The 14,997-nt window shown below is 44.2% G+C and overlaps 1 long non-coding RNA gene across 2 annotated transcripts; it reads left to right on the top strand.

Annotated features, from left to right (window-relative positions):
- Positions 1-2,768: 2,768 nt before the first annotated feature.
- Positions 2,769-14,530, top strand: LOC142290284 (uncharacterized). 2 transcript variants are annotated; one of them, XR_012750261.1, is made up of 3 exons: positions 2,769-2,917; positions 3,078-3,152; positions 13,776-14,530. It is a non-coding gene; the product is annotated as an uncharacterized LOC142290284 (long non-coding RNA). The 2 variants fall into 2 exon arrangements; XR_012750262.1 differs by lacking the exon at positions 13,776-14,530 and adding an exon at positions 3,260-3,340.
- The last annotated feature ends 467 nt before the right edge of the window (positions 14,531-14,997 follow it).

A 14,997-nucleotide genomic window follows, 5' to 3' on the forward strand; every position in this document is an offset into this window, starting at 1 on the left:
AAAGTAAGACTTACCAAAGTTTTTCTTTGATGCCATGCCCGCCAAACAGAATACCAGGGCATGTTGTACATGGAAATAATGGTAGTAGTAAGAATTCTTAATAGGATTCACAGTTTATCTGTTTATGTTGGTTTGTGACGACAGCTACTGTATAGTATATAATAAATGTTCTTTTTTTCTGTTGAACAATAAATGTGAATTTTTCTTCATGAAAAAATAAGACATCCCCTGAAAATAAGACCAAGCATCTCTGGGAGCAAAAATTAATATAAGACACTGTCTTACTTGGGGAAAATATATATATATATATATACATATACATATATATATATATATATACATATATATATATATATATATAGTGTTTCCCCAAAAATAAGACCTAACCTAAAAGTAAGCCCTAGCATGCTTTTACCAGATTCTTGGAGTATGCTTGAAATATAAGCCCTACTACAAAAATAAGTCTTAGTTACAGTCATTGCTGGTGTAAGGGGGAGTCAAACTTCACAAATTCTTAGGGCCTCACTCTCTATTGGGTCTCAGCAGTTGTATTCTGAGGTTCAGATTGTTTAAGGACTTTTGATGACTTCACAGTCATATGACCAAATGTCTCTTAATTGCAGAAGTCTCAAAGAACTGAACAGGAGACAGGCTGGTATGCAGGACTTGCATTAGGTAGGGAGAGTAAACTGGGCAATTTTACAGGGCCCCTATTCTTCTTGTAATGGCCTTGGAAGATTGCAGGAATCCACAGTCTGGTGTGTGTGTGTGTGTGTGTGTGTGTGTGTGTGTGTGTGTATAAGGCGGGCTTTGCACACTACAACATCGCAGGTGCGATATCGGTGGGGTCAAATCGGAAGTGACGCATATCCGGTGTCGCAGTCGATATCGTAGTGTGTAAATCCTTTTTGATACGATTAAAGAGCGCAAAAGCGTCGTTATCGTATCATCGGTGTAGGGTCCGACATTTCCATAATTTGCCAGCAGTGACAGGTACGATGTTGTTCCTCGTTCCTGCAGCAGCTGTGTGAGAAGCCGCAGGAGCGAGGAACATCTCCTACCTGCGTCACCGCGTCTAACACCGGCTCTGCGGAAGGAAGGAGGGGGCCACATCCCGCTCATCTTCACCCCTCCGCTTCTATTGGCTACCTGCCGTGTGACGTCGCTATGACGCCGCACGACCCGCCCCCTTAATAAGGAGGCGGGTCGCCGGCCAGAGCGACGTCGCAGGGCAGGTGAGTGCATGTGAAGCTGACGTAGCGATAATGTTCGCTATGGCAGCAATCACAAGATATCGCTGCTGCGATGGGGACTATCGCGCTCGACATCGCAGAATCGGCTTGCGATGTCACAGCGTGCAAAGTACCCCTAAGAGATAGACAGATAATAGATATTAGATGGATAGATAACACTGGGCAACAATTTTTTTACTAACTTACAGATGGATAACTGATAATGCATTGCATTAACAGCAATAAGAATACAGAATATGTGTCGGACATGATGATAGTGAAGATCACAACGACCAGGTACTTTTGCGGATGTGGCTTGGTTACGAGAAAGATGATAATGAGAAGATTGAGGAGGATTGCATTAGCCTTGCTTACATTGGTGGCCAGTTTAGTTTTCTCCCGTGAACAGATGATGCCACTGCATGTGCTCATGGTGAAAAATAGTACACCCTCACCCTCCAAAAAAAGATAAAAAAAAGAAGATTTTGTTTTCTATTAATAAATTAATACTTTAACATATATATTGACCCATTGCCTGTCTTGCAAATTGTCATCTTATGTTTAGATTTTTTATTCCCAGTTTTCCAAGAGCAATGAAAATATACTACAAATAAGAAAACATTCCAAGTGGGATACAATGGTGAAGAAATGCCGTCCTGACGTGATTTTGTACGCTTTGTTTTTACTGTATTCATTTGTATGGTAAAAACATGAGGGCCTGTATTTTATATGATGAGCTAACGCTGTTATTGATACTAATTTAAGGGCCCTAAAAATGTTTTGATTGCTTTTTTAATTTCATATTTCAGTGAAGTGTGAAAGATCCTCAGAAACAATTTTCTGTATTTATTTCCTTTTGTACTGTTTAGAAAGAAATATTTGGTTAAACTAATCTAAAGTTGTCAATCTCTCATGAAACCCCATAGATTCATCTTGTTGAGAAGGTCAAAAGATAGCCAATCAGCTGCCAGTACATTGTGGAAGATACCATATTTTACATTATGTGGGGAGAGACGCATCTTAGGAACATGTGATAATGATTCACTTTGATGAAGAAACACAGGTAAAAGTCACTAGAATCCTCCTCATGTGGTGTAACATATTTTATTATATTGTATTTGTATCCATAAACATTATACTGATGATAGGCGCTCTATAAATTAGCGGTGATTACGGCCCTGCAGTGAGTAGTTCAGTCCAGTGAGTGATGGCACAAACTGACGCATTATGCCCAAACATTCTATCTCTATGGCAACAGAACCTTGCACCAGTAACTGACAGAGTGGAGAAAATACAACATTTCATATTTACATTTGGTAAAGTGAAAACCTAAATCTGCCATTATGTCAGATGTACGAAGATCTACCAGAAAAAATAAAGGAGTGAGACCAGGTATAAGAGCAGCCTTAGATAGAACTCACCCTGAAAGTCCACAGTAAAGTGTAGCCTCACATCTGCTCCTATCACTTTCTAATCAAATACATTTCCCATTCTCCATTCTCTCCACTATTAGTTCCTCCTCCTCCTCCTCCTGAGCCACCAAAAAATAAAAGGAAGAGACGATACAAAAAGAAGAAGGATATATATAAAAAAACAAGAACATTAAAATATTTCCTTGAACAAGCCGCCATACTCCCTGAGATCGGAGATCCCGATACAGTGATAGAGACCCCCATCATCACTAAGTAATCCACCACTTGTATAGTATTATTACAGCTGTTACAAAGAATAGATTTACTTTTATTTGCATATATTGGGGATAAAAGTGGTCATGTCTCTTTATATATCAAGTGAAAATTGTTATCACTCCTAATGCTTCTCACATTTACTGTCTCCTCTAAACAGAATGGAGTTTGCCGCAATGTTAGGGCTTATGCCAACAAAAAGAAAATTTGAGGACGAGCCTACCACATCCCATAAGTGAGTTATTCTGAGCGATGGCACCGACTTCACACTATAATCGGATTACAAAATCTTATTTCTTGTTCATTATACCTGCAGAACATCAGGAGTTTTTTGTTTTTCAGGATAGAGAATCAAAAGGAGGAGAAGGACTCGGGGAGCGCAGCTCAAGACACCAGCGAGATGCCCCCTGAGAAAAGGACCAAAAAGGAGAATAGTGTTCCCCCGTGGTCCCCACATAGCTTTCTCATGAGCCAGATCAGACACCCCCATACTTTGCACTGAGGAGGGGCAAGCACCCCGAAACACCGTGTCTGCAAATTGGGATTCTGATCTGGCTTATATATCCTGAGTCATATTGCAAAGGATTGTCAAAAATCCACTTGTGACTTTTAGGATCGCTACTTCCAATAGGTGGCGCTGTGCTAGAGTTTGTCTCCTTTACTGGAGAGACAATTTGAATATTCCCCAGAGGGGCATTGCAGCTATAAGTCCCCTTACCTGGCAGCCAGACTGGCTTGCAAAGTCTCCTTAAGGAGAATAGTGTTCCCCCGTGGAATTTTAGGGGCATTGCAGCTATAAGTCCCCTTACCTGGCAGCCAGACTGGCTTGCAAAGTCTCCTTAAGGAGAATAGTGTTCCCCCGTGGTCCCCACATAGCTTTCTCATGAGCCAGATCAGACACCCCCATACTTTGCACTGAGGAGGGGCAAGCACCCCGAAACACCGTGTCTGCAAATTGGGATTCTGATCTGGCTTATATATCCTGAGTCATATTGCAAAGGATTGTCAAAAATCCACTTGTGACTTTTAGGATCGCTACTTCCAATAGGTGGCGCTGTGCTAGAGTTTGTCTCCTTTACTGGAGAGACAATTTGAATATTCCCCAGAGGGGCATTGCAGCTATAAGTCCCCTTACCTGGCAGCCAGACTGGCTTGCAAAGTCTCCTTAAGGAGAATAGTGTTCCCCCGTGGAATTTTAGGGGCATTGCAGCTATAAGTCCCCTTACCTGGCAGCCAGACTGGCTTGCAAAGTCTCCTTAAGGAGAATAGTGTTCCCCCGTGGTCCCCACATAGCTTTCTCATGAGCCAGATCAGACACCCCCATACTTTGCACTGAGGAGGGGCAAGCACCCCGAAACACCGTGTCTGCAAATTGGGATTCTGATCTGGCTTATATATCCTGAGTCATATTGCAAAGGATTGTCAAAAATCCACTTGTGACTTTTAGGATCGCTACTTCCAATAGGTGGCGCTGTGCTAGAGTTTGTCTCCTTTACTGGAGAGACAATTTGAATATTCCCCAGAGGGGCATTGCAGCTATAAGTCCCCTTACCTGGCAGCCAGACTGGCTTGCAAAGTCTCCTTAAGGAGAATAGTGTTCCCCCGTGGAATTTTAGGGGCATTGCAGCTATAAGTCCCCTTACCTGGCAGCCAGACTGGCTTGCAAAGTCTCCTTAAGGAGAATAGTGTTCCCCCGTGGTCCCCACATAGCTTTCTCATGAGCCAGATCAGACACCCCCATACTTTGCACTGAGGAGGGGCAAGCACCCCGAAACACCGTGTCTGCAAATTGGGATTCTGATCTGGCTTATATATCCTGAGTCATATTGCAAAGGATTGTCAAAAATCCACTTGTGACTTTTAGGATCGCTACTTCCAATAGGTGGCGCTGTGCTAGAGTTTGTCTCCTTTACTGGAGAGACAATTTGAATATTCCCCAGAGGGGCATTGCAGCTATAAGTCCCCTTACCTGGCAGCCAGACTGGCTTGCAAAGTCTCCTTAAGGAGAATAGTGTTCCCCCGTGGAATTTTAGGGGCATTGCAGCTATAAGTCCCCTTACCTGGCAGCCAGACTGGCTTGCAAAGTCTCCTTAAGGAGAATAGTGTTCCCCCGTGGTCCCCACATAGCTTTCTCATGAGCCAGATCAGACACCCCCATACTTTGCACTGAGGAGGGGCAAGCACCCCGAAACACCGTGTCTGCAAATTGGGATTCTGATCTGGCTTATATATCCTGAGTCATATTGCAAAGGATTGTCAAAAATCCACTTGTGACTTTTAGGATCGCTACTTCCAATAGGTGGCGCTGTGCTAGAGTTTGTCTCCTTTACTGGAGAGACAATTTGAATATTCCCCAGAGGGGCATTGCAGCTATAAGTCCCCTTACCTGGCAGCCAGACTGGCTTGCAAAGTCTCCTTAAGGAGAATAGTGTTCCCCCGTGGAATTTTAGGGGCATTGCAGCTATAAGTCCCCTTACCTGGCAGCCAGACTGGCTTGCAAAGTCTCCTTAAGGAGAATAGTGTTCCCCCGTGGTCCCCACATAGCTTTCTCATGAGCCAGATCAGACACCCCCATACTTTGCACTGAGGAGGGGCAAGCACCCCGAAACACCGTGTCTGCAAATTGGGATTCTGATCTGGCTTATATATCCTGAGTCATATTGCAAAGGATTGTCAAAAATCCACTTGTGACTTTTAGGATCGCTACTTCCAATAGGTGGCGCTGTGCTAGAGTTTGTCTCCTTTACTGGAGAGACAATTTGAATATTCCCCAGAGGGGCATTGCAGCTATAAGTCCCCTTACCTGGCAGCCAGACTGGCTTGCAAAGTCTCCTTAAGGAGAATAGTGTTCCCCCGTGGAATTTTAGGGGCATTGCAGCTATAAGTCCCCTTACCTGGCAGCCAGACTGGCTTGCAAAGTCTCCTTAAGGAGAATAGTGTTCCCCCGTGGTCCCCACATAGCTTTCTCATGAGCCAGATCAGACACCCCCATACTTTGCACTGAGGAGGGGCAAGCACCCCGAAACACCGTGTCTGCAAATTGGGATTCTGATCTGGCTTATATATCCTGAGTCATATTGCAAAGGATTGTCAAAAATCCACTTGTGACTTTTAGGATCGCTACTTCCAATAGGTGGCGCTGTGCTAGAGTTTGTCTCCTTTACTGGAGAGACAATTTGAATATTCCCCAGAGGGGCATTGCAGCTATAAGTCCCCTTACCTGGCAGCCAGACTGGCTTGCAAAGTCTCCTTAAGGAGAATAGTGTTCCCCCGTGGAATTTTAGGGGCATTGCAGCTATAAGTCCCCTTACCTGGCAGCCAGACTGGCTTGCAAAGTCTCCTTAAGGAGAATAGTGTTCCCCCGTGGTCCCCACATAGCTTTCTCATGAGCCAGATCAGACACCCCCATACTTTGCACTGAGGAGGGGCAAGCACCCCGAAACACCGTGTCTGCAAATTGGGATTCTGATCTGGCTTATATATCCTGAGTCATATTGCAAAGGATTGTCAAAAATCCACTTGTGACTTTTAGGATCGCTACTTCCAATAGGTGGCGCTGTGCTAGAGTTTGTCTCCTTTACTGGAGAGACAATTTGAATATTCCCCAGAGGGGCATTGCAGCTATAAGTCCCCTTACCTGGCAGCCAGACTGGCTTGCAAAGTCTCCTTAAGGAGAATAGTGTTCCCCCGTGGAATTTTAGGGGCATTGCAGCTATAAGTCCCCTTACCTGGCAGCCAGACTGGCTTGCAAAGTCTCCTTAAGGAGAATAGTGTTCCCCCGTGGTCCCCACATAGCTTTCTCATGAGCCAGATCAGACACCCCCATACTTTGCACTGAGGAGGGGCAAGCACCCCGAAACACCGTGTCTGCAAATTGGGATTCTGATCTGGCTTATATATCCTGAGTCATATTGCAAAGGATTGTCAAAAATCCACTTGTGACTTTTAGGATCGCTACTTCCAATAGGTGGCGCTGTGCTAGAGTTTGTCTCCTTTACTGGAGAGACAATTTGAATATTCCCCAGAGGGGCATTGCAGCTATAAGTCCCCTTACCTGGCAGCCAGACTGGCTTGCAAAGTCTCCTTAAGGAGAATAGTGTTCCCCCGTGGAATTTTAGGGGCATTGCAGCTATAAGTCCCCTTACCTGGCAGCCAGACTGGCTTGCAAAGTCTCCTTAAGGAGAATAGTGTTCCCCCGTGGTCCCCACATAGCTTTCTCATGAGCCAGATCAGACACCCCCATACTTTGCACTGAGGAGGGGCAAGCACCCCGAAACACCGTGTCTGCAAATTGGGATTCTGATCTGGCTTATATATCCTGAGTCATATTGCAAAGGATTGTCAAAAATCCACTTGTGACTTTTAGGATCGCTACTTCCAATAGGTGGCGCTGTGCTAGAGTTTGTCTCCTTTACTGGAGAGACAATTTGAATATTCCCCAGAGGGGCATTGCAGCTATAAGTCCCCTTACCTGGCAGCCAGACTGGCTTGCAAAGTCTCCTTAAGGAGAATAGTGTTCCCCCGTGGAATTTTAGGGGCATTGCAGCTATAAGTCCCCTTACCTGGCAGCCAGACTGGCTTGCAAAGTCTCCTTAAGGAGAATAGTGTTCCCCCGTGGTCCCCACATAGCTTTCTCATGAGCCAGATCAGACACCCCCATACTTTGCACTGAGGAGGGGCAAGCACCCCGAAACACCGTGTCTGCAAATTGGGATTCTGATCTGGCTTATATATCCTGAGTCATATTGCAAAGGATTGTCAAAAATCCACTTGTGACTTTTAGGATCGCTACTTCCAATAGGTGGCGCTGTGCTAGAGTTTGTCTCCTTTACTGGAGAGACAATTTGAATATTCCCCAGAGGGGCATTGCAGCTATAAGTCCCCTTACCTGGCAGCCAGACTGGCTTGCAAAGTCTCCTTAAGGAGAATAGTGTTCCCCCGTGGAATTTTAGGGGCATTGCAGCTATAAGTCCCCTTACCTGGCAGCCAGACTGGCTTGCAAAGTCTCCTTAAGGAGAATAGTGTTCCCCCGTGGTCCCCACATAGCTTTCTCATGAGCCAGATCAGACACCCCCATACTTTGCACTGAGGAGGGGCAAGCACCCCGAAACACCGTGTCTGCAAATTGGGATTCTGATCTGGCTTATATATCCTGTAGTGATGGGCAGTCCGGCTCTTTTTGATGAGCCGGCTCATTCGGCTCGGCTCACCAAAAAGAATCGGCTCTTTCGGCTCAAAAAACGGCTCTTTTTTTAAAAAAAACCCTCTGCTACACCTTATGATGATACAGAACCTCCCCTGTACATTGGGAACCTCATTCTACACCCTTGTATGTATCTAGTGAAGCAGTAAAAACAGTTTTTAGCATTATTGTTTCCGTTTCCTCAGATTGTCAGCTCTTCTGGACAGGGCCCTCGCTCCTCTTTTATGTGGTGTTTTTTGTACATGTCCTTTCTACATTAGTCAGTGCTCTGATATGTGTCGCTCCTACAAAAGATTATAATTCCTGAAAATAAAGGCGAGTTGCAATTACTGTGCTGCCTGTCACTATATGTGCAACACACACTGTACATACTGAACACAAAGGACACACATACATACACACATTGTACACACACACTGTACATACACACATTGTACACACACACTGTACATACTGAACACAAAGGACACACATACATACACACATTGTACACACATACTGTACATACACACATTGTACACACACACTACATACACACATTGTACACACATACTGTACATACACACATTGTACACACATACTGTACATACACACATTGTACACACACACTGTACATACTGAACACAAAGGACACACATACATACACACATTGTACACACACACTGTACATACACACATTGTACACACACACTGTACATACTGAACACAAAGGACACACATACATACACACATTGTACACACATACTGTACATACACACATTGTATACACACATTGTACACACATACTGTACATACACACATTGTACACACACACTACATACACACATTGTACACACATACTGTACTTACACACATTGTACACACATACTGTACATACACACATTGTACACACACACTGTACATACTGAACACAAAGGACACACATACATACACACATTGTACACACACACTGTACATACACACATTGTACACACACACTGTACATACTGAACACAAAGGACACACATACATACACACATTGTACACACATACTGTACATACACACATTGTACACACACACTACATACACACATTGTACACACATACTGTACATACACACATTGTACACACATACTGTACATACACACATTGTACACACATACTGTACATACACACATTGTACACACACACTGTACATACTGAACACAAAGGACACACATACATACACACATTGTACACACACACTGTACATACACACATTGTACACACACACTGTACATACACACATTGTACACACACACTGTACATACACACATTGTACACACATACTGTACATACACACATTGTACACACATACTGTACGCACACCAACATATGGAAGCATAGGATACTGAATAGCAAAATCAGTTTATTACAACACAACCTGGAACAGAAATGTTTAAATGCTAACATAGCATGGGTCCAACGTCTGCTGGTGGTGCACAGCACTACAAATCCCAGCAAGTGGAACACAATATGGCAATGCAACACTAGTTACATACCAACTTTTTTAACAGTTAAGTGACAATAAATGTCATTGAGGTAGTATTGCACATAAAACAAATGTATAGAGGTTGTCCTGACTAACATTGATGGCCTGGCCTTACTATAGGTAATCAATGTGTGATGGCTGGAGGGCGGATGTGCCGTATCTAGCCGCTGTCACTACATACAAGATGGAGCACCTTCATAACAGCAAATCTGGCCAACATTAAGAACAGCTGATCACCTGAGGTGTCGGGTGCTGCCCTACAGCAATCACACATTGATCAACTAAAGCAGAGGTGAGGAACTCCAGGTCTGGAGGGTGCAGGTCATGTGTTCAGGATTTCCTTATGGTACTGTCACACTGGTGGAGGATCGCCTCTGAACATGCCTGTAGTCCAGGCGAGGCAGGGAGCTATACTTTGTATGGCTCCCGTCGTGTGTCAGAACACTATTGCTGCGTCACACTGGTGGAGGATCGCCTCTGAACATGCCTGTAGTCCAGGCGAGGCAGGGGGCTATACTTTGTATGGCTCCCGTCATGTGTTAGAACACTATTGCTGCGTCACACGCGGCAATGTGTTCAGATCGCCTGCTCCTCATCGCCAGGTTTCCCAGCAATGCTAGGCAACCTCCGAATTCAGGAGATGAGCGGTGGCAGCGGGAAATTGCCCTGTCACACGAGGCGACACACTGGCGATGTCATTGTAACTTGACCATGCCTACTAAGTTGCAGCAACATCGCCAGTGATACCTCCCTGTCTGACGGGGTCTTTAGTATTGCACAGTTGATAATTGAATCATCTACACTGTGTGTGGCACTCAAGACCTGAAGTTTCCCATCTCTGAATTAAAGTAAGGGCCCTGTCACACATGTCAATGTGGTGGGCAACGTCGCTGATGACCGTGTGACCCCGCCCACCGCATCAACGTCACGGGTGAGATGTCATATGTGACGATCTCACCTGCGACTTCTCCTGCAATGTCGCTGTGTGATGCCATAGCATCACACCAGTGTCTCCAGGAGCTATAGTGCAGCTCCTGAAGTCGCTGGTGTGAAGGTGTCACATGCAGCGATGTCGCTAGATTGCAGTTGCGTGGTTTTCGGTCCGGACCAAAAACTTCGCGACTGCGACCAGCAATAAATTGTGGGGCGATTTTGCCGGGTCACACGTGGCGATGCACTCACGATATCGCCACAGTGACATCGCTATGGCGATATCGTGAGTCACATTAGGCTGCGGGGAAACCAGGAGAGGTAAGTACAGATTTATTTTTTAATGAGTACACGCTCGCCAGAGGATTATGGGGGAGGAGGGGGGTGCATTATAGTCTATGGCGAGTTGTGAGGCTGCATTATGCTATGTGGAAGGCTGTGAGGCTGCATTATACTATATGGAAGGCTGTGAGGCTGCATTATACAATATGGAGGGCTGTGAGGCAGTATTATACTATATGGAGGATAATGGGGGTGCATTATTATAATTGGATGACTATGGGGGACTATGGGATGCATTATAATATATAAATGACTATGAGGGTACATTGTGATATATGGAGGAATATGGGGATGCGTTATAATAATTGGATGACTATGGTGGTGGGAGGGGAACACCATATATACCAGGATAAGGGACATATATACACGGGGCCCATACATATGATCTGACCAACATGTGTGCGCACGGAGTGTGACAGGTGGGGGAGTGCCCAGGTCTAAATTTCACACTGTGGCTCACCAGACTCTAGTTACGCCACTGAAAATTAGGAAGCCATACAAAAAAAAGTGTTTTATAGATGTGTGCAGATGTCAGATCTATTTACATCTAATAATACCAGGATTTGTTAACAGAAATAGAAAAGAAGTCTTAACTGCGAGAATTGTGACACCAGAACGCCACAGACACATGCATATAGAGGCTAATGAATATGTTGTATGTAGTCACCAAACTAGTAAAAAAATATCAATTGTGGTCACAAAAAAAAAATAACACACACACACATGCACAGACACTCACACACACACACACACACACACACAGACACACACACACACACACAGACACTCACACACAGACACACACACAGACACTCACACACACACACAGACACTCACACACACACACAGACACACACACACTCACACAGACACACACACACACACACACACACACACACACACACACACACACACACACACACAGACACACACACACACACACACAGCAGCTTCCACTAAACATTGAAGGAATGGAGACATGGCTATTATCAATGATTTTCTCTTTTTTATGCCAGAAAGAAAACCTTACAGGGTTAAATAAACATGTCAGGGGTCCATTGTTATCAGCAAACAAGCTGAGCCCCTCTCCTCCTACACATTACCATATGTGCCAGTGGAGGTCAGAAAACTTAACCCTAGCACATCATTCCCTGGTACTCAATTGTGCCCACTGAACTAAGGAAGAACCACTATGTGTGTATAGCTTTAAGTGTCAGCTCCTGCCCAGAGCTTGTGTTTACTTTACTCTTCTCCTTATCTCCTGCTTCCCCCTGAAGCAGAGAAAAAAAAAAAAAAAGCGGCTCTTTATGGCTCGTTCACTTTGATGATTCGGCTCATATCGTTCACTTCAAAGAGCCGGCTCAAAGAATCGGCTCGTTCGCGAACGACACATCACTAATATCCTGAGTCATATTGCAAAGGATTGTCAAAAATCCACTTGTGACTTTTAGGATCGCTACTTCCAATAGGTGGCGCTGTGCTAGAGTTTGTCTCCTTTACTGGAGAGACAATTTGAATATTCCCCAGAGGGGCATTGCAGCTATAAGTCCCCTTACCTGGCAGCCAGACTGGCTTGCAAAGTCTCCTTAAGGAGAATAGTGTTCCCCCGTGGAATTTTAGGGGCATTGCAGCTATAAGTCCCCTTACCTGGCAGCCAGACTGGCTTGCAAAGTCTCCTTAAGGAGAATAGTGTTCCCCCGTGGTCCCCACATAGCTTTCTCATGAGCCAGATCAGACACCCCCATACTTTGCACTGAGGAGGGGCAAGCACCCCGAAACACCGTGTCTGCAAATTGGGATTCTGATCTGGCTTATATATCCTGAGTCATATTGCAAAGGATTGTCAAAAATCCACTTGTGACTTTTAGGATCGCTACTTCCAATAGGTGGCGCTGTGCTAGAGTTTGTCTCCTTTACTGGAGAGACAATTTGAATATTCCCCAGAGGGGCATTGCAGCTATAAGTCCCCTTACCTGGCAGCCAGACTGGCTTGCAAAGTCTCCTTAAGGAGAATAGTGTTCCCCCGTGGAATTTTAGGGGCATTGCAGCTATAAGTCCCCTTACCTGGCAGCCAGACTGGCTTGCAAAGTCTCCTTAAGGAGAATAGTGTTCCCCCGTGGTCCCCACATAGCTTTCTCATGAGCCAGATCAGACACCCCCATACTTTGCACTGAGGAGGGGCAAGCACCCCGAAACACCGTGTCTGCAAATTGGGATTCTGATCTGGCTTATATATCCTGAGTCATATTGCAAAGGATTGTCAAAAATCCACTTGTGACTTTTAGGATCGCTACTTCCAATAGGTGGCGCTGTGCTAGAGTTTGTCTCCTTTACTGGAGAGACAATTTGAATATTCCCCAGAGGGGCATTGCAGCTATAAGTCCCCTTACCTGGCAGCCAGACTGGCTTGCAAAGTCTCCTTAAGGAGAATAGTGTTCCCCCGTGGAATTTTAGGGGCATTGCAGCTATAAGTCCCCTTACCTGGCAGCCAGACTGGCTTGCAAAGTCTCCTTAAGGAGAATAGTGTTCCCCCGTGGTCCCCACATAGCTTTCTCATGAGCCAGATCAGACACCCCCATACTTTGCACTGAGGAGGGGCAAGCACCCCGAAACACCGTGTCTGCAAATTGGGATTCTGATCTGGCTTATATATCCTGAGTCATATTGCAAAGGATTGTCAAAAATCCACTTGTGACTTTTAGGATCGCTACTTCCAATAGGTGGCGCTGTGCTAGAGTTTGTCTCCTTTACTGGAGAGACAATTTAGGTAATACAGAGCATTTTTATGTCTTAATTTCTGTGTTTGGGGAAGAAAGATGAGGACCCTGTGAATTAAGGTTTTACTAATTTTTTTTTATTGTTTCTTTTTTCAGATGGTGACAACTCCAAACGATTTGGAGTACATGTCAAGTCACCACCAGTCACTCACCCCACCCTTTAGGATAAGAAGATAAGATAAGAAGATAGAAAGATAAGAAAAAAAAAAAACACCAGCTACAAAAACACCATGAAGCCGTCACCAGGAACAACTAATGATAAAAAACGCCACAATCACCATCTACTACCAGCTGCCAACCACCAACCACTATCAACACTTTAGCTGCCACCATTGACTGTAACCAAGCACCACCTGCAACCACACTTTTCTTTTTCACCAGCTACAACTAATTAGAAAAAAAGGCCACAATCACCATCTACCACCAGCTGCCAACCACCAACCACCAAAAACACTCTAGTCGCCGCCATCAACTGCCACCAAGCACCATCTGCAACTGCACTTTTCTTTTTCTCCAGCTACAACTAATTATAAAAAAAAGCCACAATCACCATTTACAACCATCTACCACCAGCTGCCAACCAGCAAAAACACTCTAGCCGCCGCCATCAACTGCCACCAAGCACCACCTGCAACCGCACTTTTCTTTTTCACCAGCTACAACTAATTAGAAAAAAAGGCCACAATCACCATCTACCACCAGCTGCCAACCACCAACCACCAAAAACACTCTAGTCGCCGCCATCAACTGCCACCAAGCACCACCTGCAACCGCACTTTTTTTTACATTTATTTATATACTTACCATTCTTTATATTTTTTACATTTCTATTAGGTTTTTAGTAATTTTGATATATATAGCTCATATTTTTTTTATCACTTAAAAATATTTTATTTTTATACATTTTTTTATAAATTTATTTTACTTTATATTTTTTATATATTGTATAAAGTGTACATACTGTAAATATTGTAAATATTGTAAATAAAATATATATTTTTATACTAAAGCACTCTAGTGGATTGTGTTCTTTTTCTGATATTTTATTCATCTGTCTCAAGACATATTGACCCTGTTACCTGCTTAGATAAGTCACATCATTTGTAATTTTGAAAAATCTAATTTTATTGAAACCATAAACGAGGGGTAGGGAACCTTTTCACTGCCGGGGGCCATTTGGAAATTTCTACCAACCTTTGGGGGCCTCAAAAAATTATCTGCTTGAACATTACCCTAATATATTTGGTCAAACAATTAATAAACTCACCCTTAAGGTACTGTCACACATAACGAGATCGCTAGCGAGATCGCAGCTGAG

Source organism: Anomaloglossus baeobatrachus, chromosome 2 (assembly GCF_048569485.1).
Source record: "Anomaloglossus baeobatrachus isolate aAnoBae1 chromosome 2, aAnoBae1.hap1, whole genome shotgun sequence".
NCBI classification, from domain to species: domain Eukaryota; kingdom Metazoa; phylum Chordata; class Amphibia; order Anura; family Aromobatidae; genus Anomaloglossus; species Anomaloglossus baeobatrachus.